This window comes from Gopherus evgoodei, chromosome 6 (assembly GCF_007399415.2).
Source record: "Gopherus evgoodei ecotype Sinaloan lineage chromosome 6, rGopEvg1_v1.p, whole genome shotgun sequence".
Taxonomy (NCBI): Eukaryota; Metazoa; Chordata; order Testudines; family Testudinidae; genus Gopherus; species Gopherus evgoodei.
In genome coordinates, this window is record NC_044327.1 from 8,735,075 (window position 1) to 8,750,997 (window position 15,923).

Below are 15,923 nucleotides of genomic sequence, written 5' to 3' on the forward strand. Positions count from 1 at the left end.
CTCATATGGCACTGAGCATAATGAGGGCACCTGATCCTTCAGGATGTCTCTGAACGCTACTTTTGCCTAAATATTTAACAATACTAAGTGTGGAACTACCCATCTGCTGCTACTAGTGAAAGAGCAGGCAGCAACAGGGAGAGCTGCTGTCAGCTTTCCCCAGGGTGTGTGTATGCACTCTCTCACTTTCACATCACTTAGGTGCACATTCCAACGCTGAGCCCTGTCAGATACATGTGTATTGGAAAGTTCAAAGGCATGCTTATGATCAACCCTGACTTTGCCTCAATAGCAGAGAACTGGAATGTGCCACCCATCAAAACAAAACCAAAACCCAAAAACGTAATATAGGAAAGTCACACACTCTTCTCCCCTGGGTCATGTGAGCGGTGAGTACCACAGGGGAGCTATACATCCCTTCCAGGCAGCTGGGAAGCAGTAAGGGAGAGAATGTTAGTGATCCCTTACATACACTTGAATTAGGCTTGGGTTGCAAAGAGATAAGTGGTGTATTCTTAAGAGACACAAAACACTTCGAAAATGCTCTATTTGTAAAATTGGCCCAATTTTTATAGTCACAATATTGTAATGTTATTGCCAGCATTAATGTTGGTGGTTTGGGTTTTTTTTTTGCTGGGGTATCAAATGATACCTGTTAGAATCTTGCTCTTGGGTTTCCTACTCTTATATACAGATGTGTCCAGGAACTCCCTCAGTTTAAAAGCCCGAGTTGTCCATTTCAGCACAGGGACATCTCATGTCACTCCAAAGAATCTAAACTGCTTTTAGTACAGCAATGGTGAATTCCTCTCTGAATGCAGTCAGCAGAAATGCTCCCACAGGGGTTGCCGGTAGATTTTTCTGTTGCATTATATCCCAATTTTGGTCTAATACAAGGGTGGTTGTGAATTGTATCTTACTGTTTGCTATTTCTTCAGTTTCTAAGGGCTGGTCTACACTAAAAATTAGATCGACCCGCCTTCATCGCTCAGGGTGTGAAAAATCCACACCCCTGAGCAACGTAGCTTAGCCAACCCAAGTCTCTGTGTAGACAGCACTAGGTCAACAGAAGAATTCTTCTGTTAATCTAGCTCCGTGCTTCTCGGGGAAGTGGATTTACTATAGCGATGGGAGAACCCCTCCTGTTCCTGTAGTAAGTATCCATACTGAGGTGCTAGAGCAGACACCGTAGCATTTTAAGTGTAGACATAACCTAAGGAAAGAGACTGAAGAGGGAGTTCTCACTGTTTGTCTTTATAATACCTGAGTATTTCTAGTGTGAAGTTAGCGTAATAAAAAACTTCTTTCTTTTGTCAAACTAAAACCATTAACATACGATGACTTTATCCCCTTGCTGAAAATAATGGAGACAACAATTTCCTTTTATGACACTTAAATTGTAAAAGTGTTCAGGGGTGTGTGTGTGTGTATAAATGGAATAGGGAGTTTGCACAAATATTTCCAAAATGAAACTATCTAATAGAAATAGATAGCAGATAAGGCTATATCTACACGAGCACTTTTGTCAGTCGGGCATGAAAAAACACACCCTTGACCAACATAAGTTTCACCGACAGACGTGCCGGTGTGGACAGCACTACCACCACTCATTGGGGATGGTTTACTTATGCCAACAGGAAAGCTCTGTCCTGTCGGCATACAGCAGCTATACAGGAGTCCTTACAGCGGCATCGCTGCTGTAAGATCTGTAGTGTAGACAGAGCCTAAGCTTTTAAAAATAAGCTTGAAAATTGAAATACTGAAATTCACTTTGGTGGTGGTTAAACTGGCTCCTGTCCAAAATCTTTTGACCTCAGATGGGAAATTAAGCATGTAATTTGTGGGCCTGCTGAGTTTTTTGTCATTGTCTTATTTGTGCAGATAAGTGGATATCATTCTTTCTGGCCACCACATGGTGACAGAAACACTTGAGTTTTAAGTAATTTCCCATGATATGATGAGCCATGTTAAGAGACATCATATGAGAGCTTCCTGGAATTCCTTTTTCTACTAGCTATGGCAGGGTTTTCCTTCCTTTTTCTTTCCTCTACAGAAAGTAATAAATTTTGCTGCTGAATGTTAGATGAGCAAATTTAGATTAGTATTAGGTGAATTGGTCGGTTAAATCTTTTTATTAGGAGTGGTTGGATTTCTGGCCGCTCTAGTGTTTAACGTTCAGATTATTTTTCTGTCTTTTCAGGTCTCTGGATGGCAGACTCTGAAAAGAAATGCAGTTTTAAGAGGTATGCCTCATGTAGCCAGAAATATTCCTGACTAGCATATACACCACTGGGGACAAGGCCATTCCTTCAAGGGATGTCCATTAGCTTGTCCTCTAGTCAAGTCTCAGAAAATATGAAGAGGCTCCAAACTGAACTTCCACTAGACCAAAATGGGTCCTCAAAAATCTCTGGGCAGTACTTCTATAGTCCATGCTGAAAAATAAAATTCTATTTTCAGCGCTGGAATCTCTTCACATATCTGAACAGGGGGCTTGTGATCGCACCAGAAAGAATGTCTCATCACTGTCACCACTTAAAATCTTCAGTTTACTATAAGAGGTTCAGAATAAACTGCGTAACCTTCTGTTTGATGATCTTGACTTCTTTATTGTTGACAGAACAATACTCTGGGAAACTACAAGGTGACTGGGACTGTAGCTTAATACCCAGCCTATCTCTCCCTTCCCCCCCCCCCTCCCCAATTAAAGATTTTCTTCCTTTAGGATGGGACAGTACTTCAGATACCCTTCTTAGTCACCCCAACTGGCTTTCTTGGGGTATCAAATGCAAAGAGCATTGTAAAACAGTCCCAGTGATCCAGCAATGAAATCATATCCTCATCAGTACTCTCTTCAACTGCCTTGGTTCCAGCCACAGCTTCTATCAAAGCAATAACTTAGGTATGTTGAGAGGGAGCTTGGTATTGCTCCTTGATTCTAGTTTGGCCTCCATGTTCCATCTCTTAGGGGACTGCTTTGCTTCCCTCTCCAGATTTGGTATATGATCATGTCTACACTTAGTGTTACAGATGCTAGAGTTGGCAGTCCTTTCCAATTTGAATCTATGCTGCTTCATCACCCTTCTGTTTTCCTGTCCATTTTAAGGATGACTCTCAAACTGAGGAAGAGTATTCCTCCTTCAATTAGGAACAATAGAACTAGGTTTTGGAGAGCTTCACAAGAATAGGTTTTTTCCCCCTTATGCACAAAAAGGAAGAAGCATCAACCAATTTTAGTGCAGTGAGAGCTCAGCAACTTTTTTCAAAGTAACAGCTATAATCTTTTCCTTGTTTGTCAGGATAGATTCAGAACTCTCAAACTTGGGGAGGTTTCACATTTCTCCACCATGCCACAAGTATGTGCTTTTAGTTCAGGTTGAACAATGACCGTTCCCAGTATAAACTGCTTCTGTTTGGGTTAGTAGTGACTCTCCAGCTGTTGACTTAGAGTCTGGCATCACTTGCTATTAAGTTCCATTGTCAATGTCTTCAAGAACCCACCTACTTGAAAGACTAGCTCACCAGAGCTCAGTTTTGCCAAGGGTTAACCTATGTTTCAGGCTTCCTGTTCCCTCTTTGAACAACTTGGACTCAGCTTAACTTCAGGTCTATCCTGGAGTTTACAAAGGTTTCATGATTATCAGAGTTAGAAAGAGTTACTGTAGACTCCAGAGTATCTTATTTTTATAGTCCACAAACCTAGATTACAATACTAACATATGTTACCTCTCATGACTTTTGGCACTTGCTCCTTTTGCTGGGATAAGAATTAAAGTTTTCAAGTCCAACCTTCAATAGTCACTAGATTATGAAAATCTTTGGCAAAATGTTACATATTGTTTGGTCTATCTGTGAGTCTCTGCTGTTGTGGACTATTGCTTAAAACAGCTTAAACGGGGGGTAGGGATGCAGGGTGTGTTTCTCCCATCCAGATTTCCACAATGACCATTAAAATCTCAGATGCAGCCTAGTATATTAGCAGTGCAGCTCCAGCCCTGGAAAAAGTCAGAATTTTCATCCTCATCCTACTTCAAGTTCCTGCCAAAGCTAGTGTTTGAGTTCCATTTGAATCCTATACTGCCAGTCTTCTAACACGACAGTGTACCTAATGTGTTCACACTACACTAATTGATCATAGAGAGTTGTTAATTTATACTTGGATTTGGCGAAGGAACTTGAAGATTTTCCTAGGTATTCACTGCAGTTGGCGAGAAGTCCAAAGGGTAAGAAAATTCAGTTCACATATTGCTTAAATAGGCTGATATGATGCCTTAGTATTTGATTTGCTGCTGCTAGGTAGGTGTGAATTATTTTTATTGTGCTTTGTCTTCGTCAGTTTGAAATAATTATCAGGGTGCTTAATCTCTGTATGGATACTTTTTATTTATTATTATAAACAGAAAATGTATAACTGCATTTAAACTTCAGTCCCGGTAAGGATCCAGGTACTTCTTGTGAGCTCTATAATAGCTTGTCTCTGAATTTTACGATATTCAGAAATTGTGAGATGGCTACGTGATGTTGAATGTATACCTATTATTCAGCACTCCCTTTTCACTGTCAAAGCTAAATTGGATTGGTTGAGCAATCCTCTACCAGCTCCTTAGCCTGCCTCCCTTTGGAAATTGTTGCTGCTTGCTGATCTCCCACAACTAAGATGCTGTGGAGGTAGGAAGATTGGGTTTGTGGAAGCAGTATGTTGTAAAAACCCCAGGTCTATCTGAGCAGACTGACTAGGTCATTAAAAAGACTAGCAGACCAATATCAGTGGAAAACCTGAGAAGACAATGGAAAACCCCCAATCACTAGAACATTGACGGCTAAGAAACAATGACCCCGAGGGAGGAGGAGGGAGCTCAGCAGAGACCCCTGGCTTGACAGCAAGGTTTCAGGTGGGAGTGGATTTTTGGAAGAGGCAGGCTGCTGTCTACTGGGACTGAATAGGAAAATCAGAGACAGAGTCTGAAAATGGAGTTCATTACTGCTTGGCTGGTGAATTGATCTGGCTTGACTAGTGTGTTAACCTTTATTTCTATGGGCTAACCTAAGGATTTCCAGTGCTGTGTTCCAGTTGACTAATAAATCCTACTCCTGTTTTGAAAACCTGCTTGGATACTTGCAGAGGTGAAAGGGTTCCTCCAAGAGACTATTGATAAACTGAGGGCATATCACAGAGCCTGTTGAACTGTGAGCAGCACCATTGAGGACTTGCTCGTTGGCAGAACCAATCTCTTTAATGAGAAAACAGTCTTTGCACTCATTAAATGTCTCCAGGACATCCCTCTGATCTCTGGGCATTTATATTCTGGCCCTGAAGAGGAAGGCAACACAAACAGGCATACATAAGCCAAGGCCTCTTCCCCAGCGTTTCCGTCACCAGCAACCATATGATTCGCAACACAAGCATCAAAGGGTGCGGGCCAAGGTATGCAGCTCCATCCACCTCAATGACAGTCACCCAGCCTCATTCACTTCTAAAGATTCCCTTTGACAGGACACCTGAGAGATGCAACCTAACAGTGACGCCATCGCCATCTGTTTCCATACTCCCCTTTTGGCATCCACCTACCTTACCTTGCCCACAACTGGAATGCTATAACAAAGGACAAATGGGTACCAAATATCCACTTAGAAACTCAGAGGTGTAGCCATTCTCTGCTGCCTCCAAAACCCATCTTCAGGGACCCTTTCCCAAGGAGATCCTCCAGCAGGAGGTAGAGACTCTCCTTGAGTGAGGAGCTGTATAGTAAGTGCCACCTCAGCATCAAGGGAGAGGGTTTTACTCAACTATTTCATAGTTCTCAAGAAAAAATTCTGCATGGTTTTGTTGGTATCAATAATCCTGCCCTCAATACTATACACAATACATAATCAGCTTGGGGAACTGACTGCTACAAGATATTTCCTTTTGTTCTTTTAAAAATTTGTTGTCTTTATATTATTTGAACCTATATTTGTTGTTTTTATATTATTGAACCTTCTCTTGCATTATGAGGGAAGATGAATAAGATACAAATTACTTTCTGTATATCAGTAATTGCTGTACTTCTTCATGTCTTCCTTATTCATTTCCTCTCTAAATGAAACCGTGTCTGGCCTTTCTAGTGCAAATCTTGTAGAAGTCATTCTTTAACTGGCTCAGAACCCCTCTGTCTGCTGTATATTTTTGAGACTGTGTGACCATAACTGAAAACACTGTTTGAGGTGATAAATCAATGATACAGTGTTTTCTGTGTATACTAACACTTGTTCTTTTATTTGACTGTCAGTGTGGAGCCATCCACAGTAAGGCCGAGGTCTTAAAGACCAGATTTGTAAAGTGTCAGAGGGGTAGCCATGTTAGTCTGGATCTGTAAAAGCAGCAAAGAATCCTGTGGCACCTTATAGACTAACAGACATATTGGAGCATGAGCTTTTGCGGGTGAATACCCATTTCGTCGGATGTATGCGTCTGACGAAGTGGGTATTCACCCATGAAAGCTCATGCTCCAATACATCTGTTAGTCTATAAGGTGCCACAGGACTCTTTGTTGCTTTTACAGATTTTTAAAGGTATTTAGGCATTGTTCAGCTCAACATTGCAAGGCCTAAGTCTTCTCTTCAAAAGTTAAGCATTTAGGAGTCTAATTCTCACTGAAACTTAATAGTATGTAAAGCTTGATCTACACTACAAAGTTAGGTCTATGTGTGTGTCTACATGTATGGTCTAACACTCAGTTTGTCTCTGGCCAATGTAAGTGCCTTTTCACAGCGACACAATAAAACCACCTCCCTGAATGGCAGAGGGACATAGTGCGAGTGTAGACAGTGCATGACCTTTGGCAACCTTAACAGCCCTCCAAACTGTCCCACAGTGCCTCATTCTCTGCAACAGTGTACACTGTTATGTGTATGATTTTAATAATTTGATTGTTAAACAACAGGTTTAAATGGTGTTTGTCAAGGCTGATTCTCCACTCTGACACTTCAGGTGAAGAAGGTGGGGGCCACTCCAGGCTTGTATTAAACTCCCAAGGTTACAGCTGTTCTCTGACCTTGGATTGGTAGATGCTGCCTCCACCCAAGTACAGAACCCCTTTGAGAGCCCAGGAAGGCACACTTGGGAATTCCTTCCTGTGGGGTACCCTCAAGCCCTTTCACCCTCCACCCCCACCTCGGGGAAGAGCTGAGGAGGAGGAAGAAGAGGGGAAAAAAGGAAATCAGCTGTTGCTACCAGCTAATTAATCAACATATGCCCAAACCTCTTAAGACACAAATCCAATCCTGTTCTTAAAAAAGGTAAATCTTATTAATAAAAAAGAAAGGAAGAAAATACATCTGGGAACTCAGGCTATTGCTAGATTTTAAAAGAGCAACTACAAGGATTAAGCACCAAGCATAGCCTTCTTGAGATCCAGCTTAAAGGTCACAAGCAAAACAAAAGCACAGAGGACTCCCCAAGCCATAATGAAATAAAAGGGATAAACCAAATCATGTATTCCTAGATGTTTACTGATCTACGTACGTATCTGGAGTTTTAAATGAGTAGTTTGTAGGTGTGATACTGATGATTTTTTCATATCTGGCTCAAGCTTCTTACAGCATAGCTGCTGCCCTGTCCGTCTCTCCCTGGGAGGACAGACAGACGGAGACAAAAGGGGATTCCTTTTTTCAATTTTACAGCGTTTCTAGCCTTCCCATTGGGTCTTTTGGCCAGGTGCCCACTCACTTCCTATTACCTATGCATAGCAGTGAGACTTTTTAACCTTTTACATGTAGAGCAATTACAGAACAGCTATTAAGAAGGATTTTATAGCTACTGGCTTGCTGAGTGTCCATAAAAGGGAGCTACTCTCCTCTTCATTTATCTCAGTATTATTTAATCAAAGATTATCAATCAGAGATTAGTACAGCATTATACAGAAAGAATAGATACGTTACTGTGGGATGCGAGGGAAGGAGCTGGCCTCTGTCTCTCGCACCTCTGTAACTGGTGAGATGCTGACAGTTTTGCATTCCCCATCTAATTTCCAAAACCCCTCTCTCTCTTTTTAGGGTCTGAGACAAAGAAACCCCTTTTTGGAGGGAAAAATGCTTTCCCACAATTAATTTCCACTGTGTCCTATTTTGACGTTTTCTCTTTACCTGATTACTTCTGGTATTTCCTGTGTTCTCTTTGGGTTACATGATTGATAAAATGAAGGGAATTTATAATCCAATCATTATTACTGATAGCTGTGACAAACCAGTAATTCTTACTGAGTTAACATAAACATCTTTCATTGGATCCTTACTTTATCCATTACAGAAAACATCTGCAATAACAAGATCCACCTCAATCAAAGGACATAACTAAATCTTATCAATCACTCAGTCTTGTTTTTACAGTAGAACCTCAGAGTTACGAACACTAAAGTGTTATGGTTGTTCTTTCAAAAGTTTACAACTGAAACATTGACTTAATACAGCTTTGAAACTTTACTATGCAGAAGAAAATGCTTTTAACCGTCGTAATTTAAATGAAATAAGCTCAAAGAGTTTCCTTACCCTGTGAAATCTTTTTTTACCTTGTCAAATCTTTCCCTTTATTTTTTTAGTAATTAACATTTAACAAAGTACTATACAGTATTTGCCTCTGGTTTTTGTTGGTCTCTTGCTGCTTGATTGTGTACTTCTAGTTCTAAATGAGGTGTGTGGTTGACTGGTCAGTTTGTCACTCTGGTGCTCGTAACTCTCAGGTTCTGCTGCAAGAATCGGCAACCTCTGGCACGTGGCTTGCCAGGGTAAGCACCCTGGTGGGACGGACCAGTTTGTTTACCTGCCACCTCCACAGGTTCGGCCGATTGCGGCTCCCATTGCCTGCGGTTCGCCACTCCGGGCCAATGGAGGCGGCTGATACCATAAAGAATAGTTAATAGGCAAGTGAATTTAATATATAAAAAGGAAAAGAGTACTAAAAGGGTTAATATTTACTAACTGGTGTGAACACTCTGGTCACAATTTTAAACTCCATTGCGCAGGGGCATAGAGGCTGGAAATCACCCCCCTTTAAAAGCTCTTGAATGTTTTTAAAATACCTCTTCTGGTTGCCAAACTTGGTGAGCACGCTTAGCAGCTCACCCTTGTTGTGTGCAGTTGCCCAACTCATGTTGGCTGCATGCACCAGATGCAGCCCTGCCTGGAGTAAACATGAAGTGTTGGATCTCCTGGGCCTGTGGGGAGAAAAGGCAGTGCAAATACAGCTGTAGAAATGTGGAGACCTGTGAGCAGATTGCAGAGATGATGCAGGCAGATGGGTACAGCAGCAGTAGCAGGTGAAAGTGAAGGAGCTTTCCCAGGGATACCCCAGGCCTGAGAGTGCAAGTATAGGTCTGGTGTTGCACTGCAGACCTGCTGCCTCTACAAGGAATTGGATGCCATATTTGGTAGAGACCCCACCGGCACCGCATAGACCATTGTGGATACCTCGGAGGAGTCCAAGACACCAACCCCTGACATGAAAAGTGAGGGGGAGATGTGGTGGAGGCTCCAGCTATGCTATGAGCCAGGATCTGTTTTGAGACTAAACAAGCAAGAAGCATTACAGGCCATGGCAGCTTTGGGGTGCTAGTAGCAGCTGTGCCTTTGTGGTGCTCAGGAGTGAGATCAGCTGAAATAACCACTGCCTGTGGAAAATAGTGTCAATACTCAGTGCCATTGTCCTATATTCCTACCCGTGGAATAAGGACTGAAATGTTATAGCTTCATGTAAGAGAAAATATTTTCCCACTCTCACCCTTCGTGGGCCATGCTCACCATGGCTGGGGCAGGAGACTGATGCTTTGCCGAGGCCTTCTGAAGCTGCTGTGTTAATAAGAATTTCTTATTAAAAAGTATTTATGGGAATAAGGGAAAGGAGTTTGGAAAATTCTTTCCCTTTGAATTGTGACTGGCACCACTGGATTTAGTCTCCGTTTTTATCAGCAACTTCTGGCGTGGTGGACTTGAGGGATGTCCCTTTCACACTCTCAGAACGGCTGACTATGATGAAAACAAGAGGAGTTAGGTGGACATGTGCTGTGAGATCTTTCAAGCCAGTGCTGCATCAGACTGAACAAAGGGCTTGGAGGGCAGCATGGAGAAAGGCAGAGAGGATAGGAAAAGACTCAGGAGTTCTAGCAGGACAAAAAGAGGGAAATGCACCTGGACATAATGGGTTTTCTCAGGCTGCCTGCTCAAATGCTGCAGACCCTAGTTGACCTACAAGTCCAAAAATGCTGGATTGTACCCTTTTGCAGTCCTTGGAGAACTCCATGATCACTGCTTCCTACACCCCCCAAAATACCACATGTCATCACAGACTGCATCCTTACTCCTACCAGTCCATGTGGGGGGACAGCAAGGAAAACCACACCTTTGCATGTGCTAATCTGTGGTTTACACAGCTCACTATATCTGTAGCCATAACAGACTACATTTGTGCACTCAAATGAACAAAATTATTTTTTGTTCTAATTTTAAATTTTTATCTCCTTGATTTGTTAGAAACTTGTTTAACATTGTCTGTGTGTGTGTGCGGGGGTGGGGGGTGCGGGAAGATTGGTTTATTTTTTAGCATATTGTTTTTCTGCACTTCTCTTCCCCCCCCTCCCATTCAGTAAAGTTCTATTTTTGGGTAATTTTATTATCTTTAGTAGTTCACAACAAATATTGCAGAATGCAGAGTTAGTCAAAGCGTTCAGTACTTATAAATACACACCAAGCACCAAGGAATTCATAGCTTCAGGAAAAACCCTGGTCATATTTATGAATGTGTACAACAAGCACTACACAGTTCAAACAGCGTCTAAAGCTCCAGGCGCAAAGAACATTCCACTGAATTTTCCAACTTCAAAATGATTTCCCATGTTGCAAGTTTCCAGAGTGAGATTGCTACCCGCTTGTCCACTGTCCATGCAGCTCTCATTTTGGTGTCCGTGTGCTGGAGGGCTGGGGCGAGCTCTGCACATAGATCCTGGAATGTGGCCTTTTGCATCCTAAAGTGCTGCAGCTGCTGCTGCTTGTCCCATACCTGTGATACAGTCAGTGCTTGTTTCTCAGGCTCAGAAGCAGTGCTGCACAGTCTGCAACTGCTTTTTGAATGCCACCAGCAACCTTGAATTGTCTTTCGCTGTGTGTCTCAGCAAGCTGTCCTTGGAGAAATTCTCCTGTCTCTCATTGCTGCAGTGCTACTTGCAGGTCTGCAAATACAGGAGAATCGTTCATCCGGTATTTGCAGTGTTTATGAGAATAGTGCAGAGCTCTGTAAACTCCATGTTTGTCACAGATGGCAAGCACCAAAAAGTGCCATGTGGCTTTGTTGGATTTTTAAAAAGTGGTGTCAGAATTATGGGATACGGATGGCATTGTGGGATCGAGAAAGTTGCATGCAGGGAATTCGACCCCTAGCTCCAAGAGATCCCTGGGCAAGCCATTTCTATCCCACAACGTGTTGCAAAAATTTCCCAAAAGGTATTGTGCTGGACAGTGGCACACTGGGATACCTACCTGTGGTACACTGCAATTTACATACTCACCAGAATGTCTGTCTATGTGCAGTGTTGCTGCAAGCAGCCAAGTATGCACACGCCTGAGCAATAGGCAGAGTTTGGCAGCTGTATGCTGATGTGGCTTGAGTCAACTGCAGTATGTAGGATAGACATCTCCTTAGGCTCCTTGGTCAGTTAGGAGTTGTGATGCTGAGATGAGCAGTGCCTAAATAGTTATAAAAAATAGGGCCTAAGTGCCTAAGAGTAATCACAGGCTTTAACGTGGGCTGTAGAACTCTGCCCAGAACACTGGGTAAGTACTCGCATTGCTAGTCTGTGCTGGGAATCTGTGTTGCTGCATTTTCACTGCTATTTTTAGCAGCAGTAGCTAGATTAAGGTCAGCGTGGGTATGCCTGCCTAAACTGCAATCACGCCTCCTGATTGTGGTGCAGACACCCCCTAAGTCAGGAGTCACCAACGCGGGACTAAGCATGCGCCCGCGTCCTGGCCGGCGGTCGAGCACCCGCTGAAATGCCGCCGAAATTCGATAGCGACGCCTCTGGATGACACCGCTTGCCGCCGACAAGTGGTGTCATCCAAAGGCATCACCGCCGGATTTCGGCAGCATTTCGGCGGGTTCTCGACCGCCGCCACGGTCCTTTGTCTGACGCTCACCTGTGAAAAAGGTCGGGGACCGCTGCCCTAAGTAATTCAAGCCTTGTGACGCTGAGTGCAGTAATGCCTAAATACCTTTAAAAATCTGGGCCTCAGTGCTTAAAGGTGATACTGAACGCAGTAATACGAGTAGTAGGAATTATTCCTTCCAATAAAATCAGCAAAGAATCCTGTGGCACCTTATAGACTAACAAACATTTTGGAGCATGAGCTTTTGTGGGTGAATACCCACTTCGTCAGATGCGTGTATTGGAAATTTCCAGGGGCAAGTGTGTATATATATGCAAGCAAGCTAGAGATAATGAAGTTAGTTTAATCAGGGAGGATGAGGCCCTGTTCTAGCAGTTGAGGTGTGAAAACCAAGGGAGGAGAAACTGGTTTTGTAGTTGGCAAGCCATTCAAAGTCTTTGTTTAATCCTGAGCTGATGGTGTCAAATTTGCAGATGAACTGAAGCTCAGCAATTTCTCTTTGAAGTCTGGTCCTGAAGTTTTTTTGCTGCAGGATGGGCACCTTATGGTCTGCTATAGTGTGGCCTGGGAGGGTGAAGTGTTCTCCTACCGGTTTTTGTATATTGCCATTCCTAATATCTGATTTGTGTCCATTCATCCTTTTCCGTAGAGACTGTCCAGTTTGGCTGATGTACATAGCAGAGGGGCATTGCTGGCATATGATGGCGTATATTACATTGGTGGACGTGTAGGTGAATGAACTGGTGATGGTGTGGCTGATTTGGTTAGGTCCTGTGATGGTGTCGCTGGTGTAGATATGTGGACAGAGCTGGCATCAAGGTTTGTTGCATGGATTGGTTCCTGAGCTAGAGTTACTATGGTGCGGTGTGCAGTTACTGGTGAGAATATGTTTCAGGTTGGCAGGTTGTCTGTGGGCGAGGACTGGCCTACCACCCAAGGCCTGTGAAAGTGTGGGATCATTGTCCAGGATGGGTTGTAGATCCCTGATGATGCGTTGGAGAGGTTTTAGCTGGGGACTGTATGTGATGGCCAGTGAAGTCCTATTGGTTTCTTTCTTGGGTTTGTCTTGCAGTAGGAGGCTTCTGGGTACATGTCTGGCTCTGCTGATCTGTTTCCTTATTTCCTTGTGCCGGTATTGTAGTTTTGAGAATGCTTGGTGGAGATTTTGTAGATGTTGGTCTCTGTCTGAGGGGTTAGAGCAGATGCGGTTGTACCTCAGTGCTTGGCTTTGGACAATGGATCGTGTGATGTGCCCGGGATGGAAGCTGGAGGCATGAAGGTAGGCATAGCGGTCGGTAGGTTTTCGATATAGGGTGGTGTTAATGGGACCACCACTTATTTGCACCATGGTGTCTAGGAAGTGGACCTCCCATGTAGATTGGTCCAGGCTGAGGCTGATGGTGGGGTGGAAGCTGTTGAAATCGTGGTGGAATTTTTCCAGAGTCTCCTTCCCATGGGTCCAGATGATGAAGATGTCATCAATGTAGCATAGGTAGAGAAGGGGCATGAGTGGACGAGAGCCGAGGAAGTGTTGTTCCAGGTCGGCCATAAAAATATTGGCATATTGTGGGGCCATGCGGGTGTCCATAGCGGTGCCACTGATCTGGAGATATATATTGTCATCAAATTTGAAATAGTTGTGTACGAGGATAAAGGCACAGAGCTCAGCAGCCAGTTGTGCTGTGGCATCATCAGGGATACTGTTCCTGACAGCTTGAATTCCATCTGTGTGTGGGATGTTTGTGTAGAGAGCCTCTACATCCATTGTGGCTAGGATGATGTTTTCTGGAAGGTCACCAATGCATTGTAGTTTCCTCAGGAAATCAGTGGTGTCACAGAGATAGCTGGGAGTGCTGGTGGCATAGGGCCTGAGTAGAGAGTCCACATATCCAGACAGTCCTTCAGCGACACCATCACAGGACCTAACCAGATCAGACAGACCATCACCGGTTCATTCACCTGCACGTCCACCAATGTAATATACACCATCATATGCCAGCAATGCCCCTCTGCTATGTACATCAGCCAAACTGGACAGTCTCTACGGAAAAGGATAAATGGACACAAATCAGATATTAGGAATGGCAATATACAAAAACCGGTAGAACACTTCACCCTCCCAGGCCGCACTATAGCAGACCTTAAGGTGGCCATCCTGCAGCAAAAAAACTTCAGGATCAGACTTCAAAGAGAAACTGCTGAGCTTCAGTTCATCTGCAAATTTGACACCATCAGCTCAGGATTAAACAAAGACTGTGAATGGCTTGCCAACTACAAAACCAGTTTCTCCTCCCTTGGTTTTCACACCTCAACTGCTAGAACAGGGCCTCATCCTCCCTGATTGAACTAATCTCATTATCTCTAGCTTGCTTGCATATATATATTTGCCCCTGGAAATTTCCAGTACATGCATCTGACGAAGTGGGTATTCACCCACGAAAGCTCATGCTCCAAAATGTTTGTTAGTCTATAAGGTGCCACAGGATTCTTTGCTGCTTTTACAGATCCAAACTAACACGGCTACCCCTCTGATACTTGATTCCTTCCAGTGTGCATTAATATGCATTTATTAATGTTGAATTTACCATTATGTCCCCATTTATCTGCCTTCCCTCTGTACTACCTCACTCTTCTCAGGTTTGACTAATCTAAGTAATTGGGATCTTCATAATTTGACAACTTGTTGCTCACCCCATGTCCAAATATTTACAAATATATCTGGCACTGGTTGTAGTACAGAACTTCGAGGCACACCACTGTTAACAGTTAGCTATGTTGAAAACTGAACAAGCACGTCTACTCTTTATTTTTTTTATTCTCTAGCCAATTTTTAATTTCACAGTACTCTTGTGAGTTATCTAGACTCCTTGAAAGTTCTAAGAAAGTTTTGTCAACCAGTGTTGTGTTCTAGTTTTGTTAACATGCTCAAGGAGTTTTAATGGATTGGAGATGTGTAGTTTTCCTTTACAAGAAACCATGTTGGCTTGTTCTGCTTTCCTATTCATTCCGGGGTTTATTAATTAAGACTTCCCTTACCAGAACAGTTAGTTAAACTATTAATTCATTCCCAGGTTTGCCCCTGCTGCATTTTTCTAGATATGGGTGTACATCCTTTGGTACCCTCTGGTTTTGTGGTATAATAGGAGATTTTAATGAGGTTGCATATTTTTGTTAGTATCTCAGCTGCTTCATTCTTTAACTCTTTCAGATCTGGTAGATGTGTAACACTTGGTCCTGGTAGCTTTTTGCTAGCTAGCTGCTCAGATTGTTCTAGCACCACTTGTTGCTCTTTCAGTGTTTTGATAGTAGCTTATCTTTACAATGTGAAGAATTCCCCCATCATTCTCTAGAGAAGGTAAATTTTTTTTGCCTCAAAGTTCGCCAGTATTTTTATCCTTATTAATTACTCTGTTTACTCCTTGCTGTTTCTGTGGACTCATCAGTTCTTTGGCTAGATTGCTACTAAAATATTTAGTCAGTCATATTTGTTTTTATGCCTTTGGCTGTTTGCCCTTCCGATATCTTCTTAGCCTTCCTAACTAACATGCTGTCTATTATAATTTATACTTTCTATGAGCTTCTAGTGTTGAATTTCCATTTTCTGACTGATTCCTATTTGGCTTGGTCAACTTCTTGAAAGTTGCCATTTTACCAAATTGTTTTTGTTTTTTTTACCTTTCCACTTTGTTTAATGATATGTGTGCCTTTGATTATAGTATGGCTACATGTAAGTTTACTTGCACTAGTTTCATTTGGCTAGCTTAATCATTTTTAAAATGTCCTTATCTAAA

General features: G+C 42.8%; 1 protein-coding gene across 5 annotated transcripts in view; it reads left to right on the plus strand.

The window, feature by feature from the left end:
• Window positions 1-15,923, plus strand: part of PCGF3 (polycomb group ring finger 3) — a 97,519-nt gene that overhangs the window by 44,693 nt on the left and 36,903 nt on the right. For 4 of the 5 annotated variants that reach the window (XM_030567339.1, XM_030567338.1, XM_030567340.1 and 1 more), the window contains one exon: window positions 2,201-2,243. The exons of the other annotated variant lie outside the window; for it this stretch is intronic. The gene's annotated coding sequence lies outside the window, so the exon portion shown is untranslated. The remainder of the gene's footprint in view (window positions 1-2,200; window positions 2,244-15,923) is intronic. 5 annotated transcript variants of the gene reach the window in all.